Source organism: Stegostoma tigrinum, chromosome 1, assembly GCF_030684315.1.
Source record: "Stegostoma tigrinum isolate sSteTig4 chromosome 1, sSteTig4.hap1, whole genome shotgun sequence".
NCBI lineage: Eukaryota > Metazoa > Chordata > Chondrichthyes > Orectolobiformes > Stegostomatidae > Stegostoma > Stegostoma tigrinum.
In genome coordinates, this window is record NC_081354.1 from 100,488,304 (window position 1) to 100,504,685 (window position 16,382).

Here is a 16,382-nt window from a genome sequence, read left to right on the forward strand (position 1 = left end):
TCCAGGCACTGATTGGTCCTACCCTTGTGCTGGCCATCCTCTTGTTCCTCACACAAGTGTAGAATGCCTTGGGTTTTCCTTAATCCTACCCACCAAGGTTTGTTCATACCTCCTAGCTCTCCTAAGTCCATTCTTCACTTCCTTCCTGGCTACCTTGTCACCCACCAGAGTCCTGTCCACTCCTTGCTTCCTCAATCTTGAATAAGCTTCCTTCTTCCTTTTCACTAGATGTTCCACATATCTTGTCATCCAAGGTTCCTTCACCTTATTATCCTTTCCCTGCCTTAGTGGGACAAACCTATCCAGTACTTATGGCAAGTGCGCACTAAACAACTTCCATATTTCTGTCTTACATTTCCCTGAGAATACTCATTCCCAATTTATGCTCTGCAGTTCTTGCCTAATAGAATTGTAATTTCCCTTCCCCCAAATTAAATTCTTTCCCATACCGTCTGCCCCTGTCCATCTCCATGACTATAGTAAAAGTCAGGAATTTGTGATCACTATCACTGAAATACTCTCCCACTGAGAAATCTAACAACTGGCCTGGTTCGTTACGAAGCACCAAATCCAATATGGCCTCCCCTCTGGTCAGCCTATCTACATATTGAGTCAGAAATCTTTCCTGGACACCTGACAAAATCTGCTCCATCCAAACTATTTGCATTTCGGAGGTTGCATTCGATGTTAGGGAAGTTGAAGGCACCCATGACAACAACCCTTTTACTTCTGCAACTTTACAAAATCTGCCTCCCAATCTGTTTTTTGATGTCTCTGTTGCTATTTGGGGGGCGCCTATAGAAAACTCCCAAAGTGAATGCTCATTTTCTGTTTCTGACTTCCACCCATACTCAGTAGAGAGACCCTCCCCATTTCTTTTTTAACATCTAAACTCTGGACCATCCAACAACTATTCCTGCCCCTGGTTATCCAAGTCTCTGTAATGGTCACAACATCATAGCTCCAAGTACTGATCCATACTCTAGGTTTGTCTCTCTTATTCCTTACACTTCTAGTGTTAAAGCAGACACACTTCAACCCATTGCACTGACTATAACTTTGCTCTATCAACTATCTATCCTTCCTAACAGACTCTTTGCATGCTGCATCTGCTTGTACACCAGCTACCCCATCCTCTGATCCATAGCTCCATATCCCATCTCCTGCCAAACGCTCCTGAAGAGCTCTCAGCAAACCCTCTGCCCAGTATATTGGTGCCCCTCCAGTTCAGGTGAAATCCGTCCTTCTTGTACAGGTCCCACCTTTCCCAGAAGGTATCCCAATGATCAACAAAGCTGAAGCCCTCCCTCCCACACCAGATCACCAGCCATGTGTTCAGCTGCACTCGATCTCTATTCCCGGCCTCACTATCCTGTGGCAACAGTACTAATCCTGAGATTACTACTCTGCTTGTCCTGCCTCTTAGCTTCCAACCTAACTCCCTCCATTCACTTTTCAGGTCCTCATCCCGTTCCCTAGCTAGTCATTAGTACCAATGTGAACCATGACTTCTGGCTGTTTACCCTACCCCTTAAGAATCCTGTAGACTCTGTAGACTTGATCCAAGATATCTCTGACCCTGGCACCCGGAAGACAACATACCATCTGGGAATCTTGCTCAGTACCACAGAATCTCCTGTTGGCTCCTCTAACCATAGAATCTCCTATCACTAACACTCTCCTATTCTCCCTCATTCCTTTTCAACCACAGAGCCAGGCTCAGTTCCAGAGACCTGGCAGCTATAGCCTTCCCCTGGTAGGTCGTTCCCTCCAGCAGTATCCAAAACGGTATACTTACATAAAACATAGAACATAGAAAAGTACAGCACAGTACAGGTTCTTCGGCCCACGATGTTCTGCCGTGGAATAATCCTAATCCAAAAATAAAATAACCTGACCTACATTCCCCTCAATTCACTGCTGTCCTTGTGCATGTCCAGCAGTCCCTTAAATGTCACTAATGACTCTGCTTCTGCGACTTCCACTGGCAAACTATTCCATGCGCTCACAACTCTCTGGGTGAAGAACCTCCCTCTGACGTCTCCTCTATACCTTCCTCCTAACACCTTAAAACTATGACCCCTCGTGGCAGTCAATTCTGCCCTGGGGAAAGGTCTCTGGCTATCAACTCTATCCATGCCTCTCATTACCTTGTACAGCTCGATCAGGTCACCTCTCTTCCTCCTTCTCTCCAGAGAGAAAAGTCCGAGCTCAGTCAACCTCTCCTCCTAGGACAAGCCCACCAGTCCAGGCAGCATCCTGGTAAACCTCCTTTGCACCCTCTCCAAAGCCTCCACATCTTTCCTATAATGGGGCGACCAGAACTGGATACAGTATTCCAAGTGTGGTCTCACCAGGGTTTTGAAGAGCTGCAGCATAACCTCGTGGCTCTTAAACTTGATCCCCCTGTTAATGAAAGCCAAAACACAATAGGCTTTCTTAACAACCTTATCCACTTGGGTGGCAACTTTGAGGGAGCTATGCACTTGAACACCAAGATCCCGTTGTTCCTCCACACTGCCGAGAATCCTGCCTTTAATCCTATATTCAGCATTTAAGTTCGACCTTCCAAAATGCATCACTTCGCATTTATCCAGGTTGAACTACATCTGCCATTTCTCAGCCCAGCTCCTCATATTGTCAATGTCTCGCTGAAGCCTGCAATAGCCCTCGATATTATCAACGGCACCTCCAACATTTGTGTCATCAGCAAACATACTAACCCACCCCTCAACCTCCTCATCCAAGTCATTTATAAAAACTACAAAGAGCAGAGGCCCAAGAACAGAGCCCTGCGGACACCACTCAGCACTGACCTCCAGACAGAATACTTACCATCTACAACCACTCTCTGCCTCCTGTCAGCCAACCAATTCTGAATCCAGACAGCCAAATCACTCTGTATCCCATACCTCCTGACTTTGGGAATGAGCCTGCTGTGGGGAACCTTATCAAATGCCTTGTTGAAGTCCATGTACACCACATCCACTGCTTGACCCTCGTCAACCTGTCTTGTGACTTCCTCAAAGAGCTCAGTAAGATTTGTAAGGCATGACCTGCCCCTCACAAAGCCATGCTGACTCCCTTTAATCACTCTATGCTTTTCCAAATATTCATAAATCCTAAGCCTCAGAATTCTTTCCAAAACCTTGCTGACCTCAGACTTAAGTTACTTATTATTGAGGGGAATGGCCACTGGGGATCCCTGCACTATCTGCCTATTCCCTTTCCCTCTCCTGGCAGTCACCCAGCTACCTTTATCCTGTAAGCTGGGTGTGACCACCTCCCTGTCGCTCCTCTCTATCACCCCCTCAGCCTCCCGAATGATCCGGAGTTCATCCAGCTCCAGCTTCAGTTCCCCACTGTGGTTTGCGAGGAGCTGGATTTGGGTGCACTTCTTGCAGGTGAAGTCAGAATGGACACTAGTAGTGGCCCTTACCTCCCACATCCTATAAGACAAGCATGCAACTGCCCTAGCTTCCATTCCCTCTACTCTACATTGCCAAAGAGATATAAAAGGAAAAAAGAAAGCTTCCCTTATCAACTCTCCACACAGTCTTTTTATCAGTTAGAGGAGGAGGATGGGTGGGAAGCACTACACATGTAGTGTTATAACAAGGTGTGGACCTGGATAAACATGTATCAGAGATAATGGGAACTGCAGATGCTGGAGATTCCAAGATAATAAAATGTGAGGCTGGATGAACACAGCAGGCCAAGCAGCATCTCAGGAGCACAAAAGCTGACGTTTCAGGCCTAGACCCTTCATCAGAGAGGGGGATGGGGGGAGGGAACTGGAATAAATAGGGAGAGAGGGGGAGGCGGACCGAAGATGGAGAGCAAAGAAGATAGGTGGAGAGGGTGTAGGTGGGGAGGTAGGGAGGGGATAGGTCAGTCCAGGGAAGACGGACAGGTCAAGGAGGTGGGATGAGGTTAGTAGGTAGCTGGGGGTGCGGCTTGGGGTGGGAGGAAGGGATGGGTGAGAGGAAGAACCGGTTAGGGAGGCAGAGACAGGTTGGACTGGTTTTGGGATGCAGTGGGTGGGGGGGAAGAGCTGGGCTGGTTGTGTGGTGCAGTGGGGGGAGGGGATGAACTGGGCTGGTTTAGGGATGCAGTGGGGGAAGGGGAGATTTTGAAACTGGTGAAGTCTGGATAAACATGTGTAGTGTTTCGGGTTTAGCCACTGCCTGAATATAGTGATTCACTTACCCAGCTGTCACTGGGCTGTCACTCTCACCACTCCTGCCGCTGAAGCACATTTCCGCATGATTCCATTCTCCTGCAGCTGTGAGCTTTTGTCTCTAGATATACTTTGACTAATTAAGTAGGCCACAACTCCTGCTCTGACCACTGTTATCTGGAACTTTCAGTAAAGCAAGTAAAATGAAATAAAAACCAAAAGAACTGCTAAGGCTCCAAATCAGGAACAAAAACAGAAGTTGCTGGAACAGCTCAACAGGTCTGGTAGCATCTGTGAAGAAAAAATTAACATTTTGGGTTCAGTGACAGTTCCTGAAAACTGATGGTGGGAGCCAGGGTTATCATATAGCCTGCCATTACACACTAGCTATTGTTAGTCACTAACAGGCCCCATTAACAGCTAATCACCCTGCTAACCAGATTGTTATCAACTATTTTGTCTATCCAATTGTTCTCTCTCTTTGGGCTCTATCCATTACCCTCTCATCTACTCCCTACCCCATTCCCCTCCCTGTTTTCTGTATATAAATGACAGTTTTCTAGCTACTAGCAGTTCTGGGGAAGGGTCACTAGACCTGGAAATGTTTAAGCTGATTTTTTTTTTTCCTTCACAGATGCTGCAGGATCTGCTGAGCTTTTCCAGGAATTTCTGTTTTTGTTCCTAAAATTAGATATTTGAATTAAGTAGTTAGTTGCTCGTCCCTCTTGATTGTTACAGAAAGAGGGCTTCTCTAATGAAGAGAGGTTGACTGAGCTCGGTCTCTTTTCATTGGAGAAAAGGAGGAGGAGAGGGGACCTAATTGAGGTATACAAGATAATGAGAGGCGTAGATAGAGTTGATAGCCAGAGACTATTTCCCAGGGCAGAAATGGCTAGCACGATGGGTCATAGTTTTAAGCTGGTTGGTGGAAAGTATAGAGGGGATGTCAGAGGCGGGTTCTTTACACAGAGTTGTGAGAGCATGGAATGCGTTATCAGCAGCAGTTGTGGAAGCAAGGTCATTGGGGTCATTTAAGAGACTGCTGGACATGCATATGGTCACAGAAATTTGAGGGTGCATACATGAGGATCAATGGTCGGCACAACATTGTGGGCTGAAGGGCCTGTTCTGTGCTGTACTGTTCTATGTTCTATGTTCTAAAGAATGCAGCAAAAGAAGGTCAGCAGCAGTTCATCAGTGAGCAAGTTAATAACTGTGAATTGCTGTGTGTTTTCATTTTCTGAGATCCATGTCTTTCTAAACTGCTCATGTCTGAAAGCATTCCTCCTGGACTTTTCCTGATCTGGAAATTATTTAGAAACTGATAATTAGATCCTTTTTGTAGTAAAAGGTCTCTGAATTTTTACAAGATTTGGATGTTGTTTGCTTCTCCCAAAGGGGTGTAAATGTCCCAGTGATTGCCATCCTGGATTTGTTACCTTTAGGCTTGCGGATCAGAGTAAACTTTCCCCATGCTGTCCAGTTTTATCATGCACGTTGATTATTGGAGGAGAAAGCTGAAACAATGGTATCAGTGGTGGTTGAATTTGATTGAAGCAGTGAGAGGCACTTTAAGATCAGGTCTTAATTATACAATTGGTGAGCTGCATAATGTCACCAGATTCAGACCACTGCAATCTCAATCATCTTGCAACACAATAAGTCTGTAAATGACAGGTGAATGGGTCACTCTCACAGGAGAGGGTGTGGGGTGATGTCCAATTTGCAACTGTTTAAAATGATGTTTATGGAGCTTGCTACCACTCCTCCCAGCACAAGCCAAATAAATTCAAGCTTGCATTTCAACTAAGGGCCTGCTTTGCCCTATTAACAGAGGCACCAGTCTAAGAATAGACAGTTCACATTCCAACCACTTCAGCCCTAAAGTGGCAAGTTCCTGTGTATGTTATAATCATATTGCAAGGCCCTATCTCCTAATCTAGGCAGGTTCCTCACTGCCCTACACTGGCAGCTGGTCAATCATCTAAGTGGAAAAACTCACCCAACTCCAGTTTGTGGCTATTCCTGTTCCATTTCTGTCAATTCTGAAATGTTACAATTGACTCAATGGAATATTACAACACAGGAGGTCTTCTGAACCATCATCATTTTGTGCTGGTTCACTGAAAAAGCATTGCATAATGGGCCCTGAGTGCAGAGATGCCATACAATGTACTCTCCCTGCATATTCTATTTTAAAATCAAAGACTGATCCATTTCAAATCAAATGCATTGTATATGTTTTTGCCACTATGCCAAAAGATTGAAGGTTTCAGATCCATTCCAGGATTTGAGCCCAGACACTTCAGTACTGAGGGAGTGCTGCGCTGTGATCTTTCTAACACAATGTTAAACTATGGCCCCATTTGCTTTCTGTCAAGTGAGTAGAAAAGATCACACGGAAGGGACATTATCTCCATGGACTAACCCTAACATTTAACCTTCAACTGACATAAAAAAATGATCTTGTCATTATCATACTGTTTGTGAGAGCTTGCTGTGTGTAAATTTGCTGTTGTGTTCCCTATGTTACAACAGGGACCACACTTGACAAGTACTTCATTGGTTATAGAGTGTATTGAAATAATGTAAAATCAAATTGGCATGTCCTAAATTTGTGAAAACTTTCATATAAATGCAATTTTTTTCTTTTAATTCTTTTTGCCATAACAAAAACAATTGTTTTAAGTTTTTCTCATTTGCTTCTTTGACTAAAATAAGAGGCATAAATTATTTGATTAATAGGCCTCATTTGTAATGCCTGTAGATTCCTTGCAGCTTAAAATGCTGCTCCATGTGATCCTCCCTCCCAATGCATAGGACACTGTTCTTATAGTCAGTAGAAATCCTAATGCCCAGGACACTCTGCTCACTAGAAATAGAGATCCTAATGCCCAGATCATTGTCCTCGCCATAAATAGAAATCCCTGATGCACAGGATAGTGCCCTTTCTGTTAATAGATAGCCTAATGGCCAAAACAGTATCTCCTTCATAAAGAAAGAACCTAATACTCAGGACCAAAAATAGACATTGCTGGAAAAGCTCAGCAGGTCTGGCAGCATTTGTGGATCAGAGTTAACATTTCAGGTCGAGTGACAGTTCCTCAAAACTCAGTTTTCTATTTTCATATTCCATTTTTCAATCTCTATTTTTGTTTCTGATTTACAGCATCTTTGATTCTTTCTGTCTTTTAGTTAGTATTCAATTCACTGCCACTTTACTTCTAGGCATACCCCCCTCTAAGAAGTACTGTTCCTCTCTCAGAGAGGATTTCTGTTCCAATCGTTATTCTGGTTCACCGACATTAATTTTGCTGTCACTTCTGGTGTTTGACAAAATATTTGCTACAACTCGTCTCTATAGCCACTTCACATTCTTCAGTGACTGCCTCTGGCACAGACATGCCAGTTCTGAGGAAGGATTACTCAACCTGAAACATTAACTCTGATTTCTCTATGCAGATTCTGCCAGTCCTGGTGAGCTCTTCCAGCAATCTCTATTTTTGTTTCTGATTTACAGCATCTGCAGTTTTTTGCTTTTTATCTAATACTCAGGACGTGTGTCCTCTTCATAGCTAGGGAGTGTGCTGCTCAGGACAGTGTGTAAGTAGACAGCCTGAGCAGTGCGGAAATAGAATCTGATGCCAACAATGGTGTGTACTAAAAAGAGGGCCTGATGCGCAGGACTCTGTCCTCTGTCCTGGTAAGGCAAACCTGGGCAGGACTTACATGCTTAATATTAGGGCCATGGGGAGCATTGCCAAACAAAGGCACCTAGGGGTGCAGGTATATAGTTCCTTGGAAGTGGAGTCACAGGTAGACGGGGTGGTGAAGAAGGCGTTTGACACACTTGCCTTCATTGGTCAGAACATTAAGTTTTGGATTTGGGATGTCATGTTGTCACCACAGAGGCTGTTTTTAGAATACTGCATACAATTCTGATCGCCCTTGTATAGAAAGGATGTTGTTAAACTTGAAAGCGTGCAGAAAAGTTTTACAAGAATGTTCCTGGGACTGGAGGTTTTGAGTTATAAGGAGAGGCTGGATAGTCTGGGGGTCTTTTCTCTGGACCATCAGAGGCTGAAGGGTGGCCTTATAGAGGTTTATAAAATCATGAGGGGCATGGATAGGCTGAATAGCCAAGGTAGGGGCATCCAAAACTAGAGGGCATAGGTTTAGGGTGAGAGGTGAAAGATTTAAAAAGGACCTGAAGGGTAACTTTTCCATTCAGAGGCTGTGCCTGTAAGAAACGAGCTGCCAGAGGAAGTCGTGGAGGCTGATATAATTACAACATTTAAAAGGCATCCGGATGGGTTTAAAGGAATATGGGCCAAATGCTGGCAAATAGGGCTGAGTCAGATTGGGATGCCTGGTCTGTCAGGACGAGTTGGGCCAAAGGGTCTGTTTCAGCCCTGTGTGTCTCTGTGACTCTATGGCCTTCCTCCTTTTCACCCAACTAGACTTAAATGTCAAAAATGATTGACAGCTGTGGTAACCTATACTTTTCTGAGCTTCCTTGAGATCTCGTATAACTTTAAACTAAATTGCAGCAATTTTCCAGTTATAAGTATCAGAGTATTGCAATCAAAATTCCTCACAAAACATTCCAATGATCTGACTAATTGCAGGTCAGTGACCTTTTAAATTGCAATGGAAATGACTATTTCAGGCTAGAGCATTCATAACAAGTGGGCAGAGACAGTGCTTAGCAGCCTGTGTTGTCCTGTCTCAAAATGGCATTTAATAACATCATAGTATGTACATTTCCATTTTCTAATGAGGGAAAGCTGTTTCTGGGAATAACATGGGTGCCTGATGGGAGGTTGAAAAGACCACTAGGAGATGGCAATAAATGTTTTCTTTGGTGTATTGTCCTTGATGCAGCAAAACAAAAATCAAGGCAGGAGAGAGATCAAAGGCGAGGAGGCAAGGGCTGCCGCCTTTGTCAATTTACAAATCTTCCCCACCTTCTCTTAGTCGCACGACCAAGAATCTATGAGATGTGGCCAGCATTTTGCTCACTGGTGCCTCTGCTTCCATATCATCAGAGTATATGAGCTCAGTGAGAAGGCTATTTGTAGCATGCAGTGGGAGTCTACCAGTAGAACATGGGTGCCCAAAAGTTCGTTTTTGCTGTAAACTCCTGCGCTTCTGTGATCAGGCAGGTCTGCTCAGGTTTTTCTTAACTGCCTTCAGCTTCAGAGGACCATTAAGCCTGATCTCGATCTTTCTTGTAGGCAGCCTATTTGCACCATATGCAGATGGCAGAGGCAATACCCACCCTGTCTACGAGATCCCATCTGATCAAAGTTACGCAACGCTAACGCAGTAGGAACTCACAACACTGGATGTATCAGCTGCTGTCTCTTTCTGCTCCCCACCTTCCCAGAACTAACATTCCTCCCACCCAATTCCTCCCACTGCATGTTGGCGACTTTGTAAAGGATGGCCAGGATTTCCACTCTGAATAAGGGCAATTGAAAATTGCAGTCCAAAATTTTTGAACCAGTCGGTTGGACTCCCACCAGAATTTTGGCAGAGATCCACTGAAATGACTTACCCGTTAGTCTCAATTTTTCACTGGTATGTAACCAATGCTTTGTACCTGTTTAAGATTATGTCTCTGATTTTGTATTCAGCAGTCCTAGTTCCTGTTTTCTTTACAGATTTATTCAATTTATTCACCTACTTGTAAAGGTTTAAGTACCCAAACCAATAATTTCTTTACCTCACCAAGTTTTATAATTTACTGCAGATTTTGCACTTTAGTGAATTTCCTTTGGCATCAAACTCACTTACCTGCTTATATTTAAAAGTTTCACTTGTATCTCTATCTCCAAATTTAACACTCTTTCTCCACTTATTTATTGCGGTAGTATGCAATGAAGACATTTAAATTATTTTATACAATAGGACTAAATCTTTGACCATAGTATTTTATCCTATAGGAACTATAGGCAGCAGAGTCCACGAATTACCTTTGTGGCTTTCCTTTGCACCTTTTCTAATGTGCCAATATCCTGAATCAGATATGGTGGCTGAAATTGAATGTAATATTGTCAGCAAAATATCACTAATATTCACAGTCATAATGTTGTTGAAGAGACAAAGAGACAAAGACAAAGAAACCTACAGCACAGGAACAGGCCCTTCGGCCCTCCAAGCCTGCGCTGATCAAGATCCTCTGTTTAATCTGTCATCTATTTTCTAACGGCCTGTGTCCATTTGCTCCCTGCCCAACCATGTACCTGTCCAAATATATCTTAAAAGACGCTAACGTGTCTGCGTCTACCACCTCCGCTGGCAACGCGTTCCAGGTGCCCACCACCCTCTGTGTAAAGAACTTTCCACGCATATCTCCCTTAAACTTTCCTCCTCTCACTTTGAACTCATGACCCCTAGTAATTGAGTCCCCCACTCTGGGAAAAAGCTTTTTGCTATCCACCCTGTCTATACCCCTCATGATTTTGTAGACCTCAATCAGGTCCCCCCTCAATCTCTGTCTTTCTAATGAAAATAATCCTAATCTATTCAACCTCTCTTCAGAGCTATCACCCTCCATCGGTATGTAACCAATGCTTTGTACCTGTTTAAGATTATCTCTCTGATTTTGTATTCAGCAGTCCTAGTTCCTGTTTTCCTCGGCACCATCTCCAAAGCATCCACATCCTTTTGGTAATGTGGCGACCAGAACTGTACACAGTACTCCAAATGTGGCCGAACCAAAGTCCGATACAACTGCAACATGACCTGCCAACTCTTGTACTCAATACCCCGTCCAATGAAGGAAAGCATGCCATATGCCTTCTTGACCACCCTATTGACCTGCGTTGTCACCTTCAGGGAACAATGGACCTGAGCACCCAGATCTCTCTGTTCATCAATTTTCCCTAGGACTTTTTCATTTACTGTATAGTTCGCCCTTTAATTTGATCTTCCAAAATGCATCACCTCGCATTTGCCCGGATTGAACTTGCAATCCGTATTATTGGGAAAGTAAGTACACATTCTATTTGTTTTACACACTTTCACAATATAGGCTAGGTTGTCTCACATTTATATTTCTACTTATATACCCACCAAAATTATCTTTATAGTACGATGTCAATTAATGGCTACTCAAATAACAGTCATAGCTTCATAACATGTGGTTGGATGGGGATTCATGTGCATAGAGTCCAGAAAATTAGAAACTTCTCTTGCCACTGTCTTTAAACCAGCTTCATGCCCAGGATATTCACCCTTGCACATTACAGTCAAAAGTTGATGCATGGAGTTATTTAGAGCGCAAAAAGTTTTCAGTAAATTTTGGCAGAGGCTAGGAATCCTACAGCAAGTAACTTACCTCCTGACTCCCCAAAGCCTGTCCACCAGTACCTCTCACTTTCCTGAATGAGTGCAGCTCCAACAATATTCAAGAAGTTCAGCACCATCCAGAATAAAGCAGCCCATTTGCAGAATATCTGCAAATATTCACCGCTTCCACTGTCGATGATCAGGAGCAGTTGTGCGGACTATCTACAAAATACACAGCAGAAATTTACTAATGCTCCTTAGACAGAACTTTCCAATGCCATGACACCGGTGAAAAGGACAAGAGCAGTGGATGCATGGGAGCACTGCCACCTGCAGTTTCCCCTCCAAGCTTATTAACACATATAACTATCCAAGTCATATTAACATAGAACATAGAACATAGAACATAGAGCATTACAGCACAGTACAGGCCCTTCGGCCCTTGATGTTGTGCCGACCTGTCATACCGATCTCAAGCCCATCTAACCTACACTATTCCATGTACGTCCATATGCTTATCCAATGACAACTTAAATGTACCTAAAGTTAGCGAGTCTACTACCGTTGCAGGCAAAGCATTCCATTCCCTTACTACTCTGAGTAAAGAAACTACCTCTGACATCTGTCCTATATCTTTCACCCCTCAATTTAAAACTATGCCCACTCGTGCTTGCCGTCACCATCCTAGGAAAAAGGCTCTCCCTATCCACCCTATCTAACCCTCTGATTATTTTATATGTTTCAATTAATTCACCTCTCAACCTTCTTCTCTCTGATGAAAACAGCCTCAAGTCCCTCAGCCTTTCCTCGTAAGACCTTCCCTCCATACCAGGCAACATCCTAGTAAATCTCCTCTGCACCCTTTCCAAAGCCTCCACATCCTTCCTATAATGCGGTGACCAGAACTGTACGCAATACTCCAAGTGCGGCCGCACCAGAGTTTTGTACAGCTTCACCATAACCTCTTGGTTCCGGAACTCGATCCCTCTATTAATAGAACATAGAACATAGAACAGTACAGCACAGAACAGGCCCTTCAGCCCACAATGTTGTGCCGACCATTGATCCTCATGTATGCACCCTCAAATTTCTGTGACCATATACATGTCCAGCAGTCTCTTAAATGACCCCAATGACCTTGCTTCCACAACTGCTGCTGGCAACGCATTCCATGCTCTCACAACTCTCTGTGTAAAGAACCTGCCTCTGACATCCGCTCTATACTTTCCACCAACCAGCTTAAAACTATGACCCCTCGTGCTAGCCATTTCTGCCCTGGGAAATAGTCTCTGGCTATCAACTCTATCTATGCCTCTCATTATCTTGTATACCTCAATTAGGTCCCCTCTCCTCCTCCTTTTCTCCAATGAAAAGAGACCGAGCTCAGTCAACCTCTCTTCATAAGATAAACCCTCCAGTCCAGGCAGCATCCTGGTAAACCTCTTCTGAACCCTCTCCAAAGCATCCACATCTTTCCTATAATAGGGCGCCCAGAACTGGACGCAGTATTCCAAGTGCGGTCTAACCAAAGTTTTATAGAGATGCAACAAGATCTCACGACTCTTAAACTCAATCCCCCTGTTAATGAAAGCCGAAACACCATATGCTTTCTTAACAACCCTGTCCACTTGGGTGGCCATTTTAAGGGATCTATGTATCTGCACACCAAGATCCCTCTGTTCCTCCACGCTGCCAAGAATCCTATCCTTAATCCTGTACTCAGCTTTCAAATTCGACCTTCCAAAATGCATCACCTCGCATTTATCCAGGTTGAACTCCATCTGCCACCTCTCAGCCCATCTCTGCATCCTGTCAATGTCCCGCTGCAGCCTACAACAGCCCTCTACACTGTCAACGGCACCTCCGACCTTTGTGTCGTCTGCAAACTTGCTGACCCATCCTTCAATTCCCTCGTCCAAGTCATTAATAAAAATTACAAACAGTAGAGGCCCAAGGACAGAGCCCTGTGGAACTCCACTCACCACTGACTTCCAGGCAGAATATTTTCCTTCTACTACCACTCGCTGTCTTCTGTTGGCCAGCCAATTCTGTATCCAAGCAGCTAAGTTCCCCTGTATCCCATTCCAGTAACACCAGTAAAACTCTGGAGACTTGGGTTCAAATCCTGCCAAGGAAGATTGTGAAATTTGAATTCAACTTTTAAAAATCTGGAATTAAAAGTCTGTGAAAGACTGTTGGGGAAAAGCCCATCTGGCTCACAAATGCCCTTTTAGGGAAGGAAACTGCCATCCTTACCTGGCCTGGCCTACATGTGACTCCAGACCCACAGCAATGTGGTTGAATCCTAACTGCACTCTGGGTAGTCAGGGATGGACAATAAATACTGGCCTAGCCAGTGACACCATCATCTCATGAAGGAATAATAAAAAAAGTCTTATAACTGACTGTAAACCTCTAATAACCCCATCAGGGCTCAAAACAAATACTTCTGGTTTAGAACTTACACTGAGGTACCCTTTATTAAAAAAACTTTTCTGACCTAACTATTTGTTGCAGGAGATCTGTTTCCTTACTTCTAACATGAACTAGGGCTCCTACAAATTCAAACCAAACTACGTTCTAATCTTTAGGTGTTTCGCTTAAGATGAAAAAAACTTGTTACTTCTAACTGAAAGCAGCCTTATTCTCCTCAATTCTAGCTACTCATATAGCTCTTGAAATGCAAGCAAATTAGCATTAACACTCCAGGAACTACTCAGCACAGTCACATATTCACATATGCTCAGCAAGTGGCAACTTCCACAGTTGCTGAACGTCTCAGGATTGCAATGCAGTGCCGACAAAGTCATATCTGTGCGTTGATAGGACTTTGCAATATGGGATTGCCTACTGCTCTGGCAAAGCCACATGCAGTCTCCACCTGCTTCTCTCTGGTCAGAGACAATAAAATGAGCCATCTCCTATCCTGGCATTAAGAGTATCTCTCACCTTTCTGATGCAGTGGAAGATGGTGAAAAGCATCACATAAGAGCGATACAAGGCTGGGTGGGAGGATGAGCTCTGCGGAGGATGCAGAGATGCTTCAATGTAATTTGGGCAAATTGAGTGAATGGGCAAATCCATGACAGGTGAAGTATAATGTGGATAAATGTGAGGTTACCCACTCTGGTGGCAAATAAAGAAAGACTTACTATTATTGGAATGGAGATTCATTGAGAAAGGGAGGAATGTAATGAGGCCTGATCAGTCACTGTGGAGACGTGTGCAAGTGCAGCAAGTGTGAAGGATGCACATAGTATGATGGCCTTCACAGTAAGAGAATTCAAGTACAGAATCAGAGTTATGGAAGGTGTGCAATGAATTCCTGGGATGGTAGGACTGACATTTGCCGAGAAGCTTGATCAGTTAGGGTTTTATTCACTGGAATTTAGAAGAATGAGGAGGAATCAAAGAAACCTACAAAATTCTAACAAGACAAGATAGGCTGAGCACAGAAAGTATGTCCCTGATGACTGGGGGAGACCAGAACCAGGGGTCACAGTTTAAGAATAAGGATAGGCCATCTAGGTTTGATATCAGGAGCAATTTCTTCACCCAATGGATGCTGGAAATCTGAAATAAACAGAAATAGCTGGGGAACCTGAGCAGGTCTTGCAGTATCTTTGGAGGGAAACCAGAGTTAACATTTCAGAATCTAACGATCCTGGACTTTGTGAAGAAGTGTTACTCGACTTGAAACTTTAACGTGGCTTTTTCTTCACAGATACTGCCAGACCTGCTCAGTTTCTCCAGCTATTTCTGTTTTTGCCCTCGACCCACTTACCTGACACACGTAGCTTCGCTAAGTCACTGCCAAAGTGGTTTTGGGCCTTTCAGCATTTTACTTGCAGAATACAGCAGCCATTTCTGTAAAAAGGTAATGTGGCTCAGGCAAAATTTCCTTGCCAGCATGGATTGTTAGGATGTGTTTGTTGGGACAGATCCGGTATTAGAAAACGGGCCTGTAAAATAATGTGAGGAGACGATTGTAAATTTTTAATCTCATTTGGATTGGAAATAGGGATTCTGAACCAAGATGCTTTGCCTACATCATTAAAAATGGTAGGGATTTATCACCATTGAATCCCTACAGTGTGGAAGCTGGCCATTTGGCCCATCAAATCCACACCAACTCTCCAAACAGCATCCCACCCAGAGTCACGCCCCCTATCCTATACTATCCCTGTAACTCTGCATTTCCCATGGATAGCCGACCTACTCTGCACATCCCTAGACACTATGGGAAATTTAGCATGGCCAATCCACTTAACAAACACATCTTTGGATTTTTGGAGGGAACCCACACAGACATGGGGAAAACCTGCAAACTCCACACAGTCACCTGACGGTGGAATCAAACCCAGGTCCCTGCCTCTATGAGGCAGCAGTGCTAACCACTGAGCCGCCTTGCCACGCTGTTGGAATCCTTGTCTCTGATTGCTGACTTTCTCCATTATTTTCGTCTTTATGTTTACTTACTACTCTTAAAATTGGAAATGTGTTTTAGTGTGCATTATAGACCTAGAGGGGAAGAGCAGAAAAAATTGAATTAGCCAATGGAGCAAGTGAAAAAAAAGTATTGAAAATGGTTTGGAAATTGGGAGAAAAATGGTAAAGCTTTAGTACAGAATAGTGCTGAAATAATAATCCTTATTGTTGATGTTAATAAGAGGTGAAACAAGTTGTGAAGTTATATATGCAGAATTAAAGAAAGAAGATCCTAAAGGAAGCTGGTGAGATAGGATATGGTCAGACTAAGAAGGTAAAAGACCTTAAATACATTTCAATATGGCAGAAAGAAACTGCTGCATTCAGAAGGAGGAGTGTGAAAGTCAAGATGTTGATTACAGCTATCTGAACAAGTTCCAATTCATGCAAGGTGATAGCATGGGAGATGTACTTAACA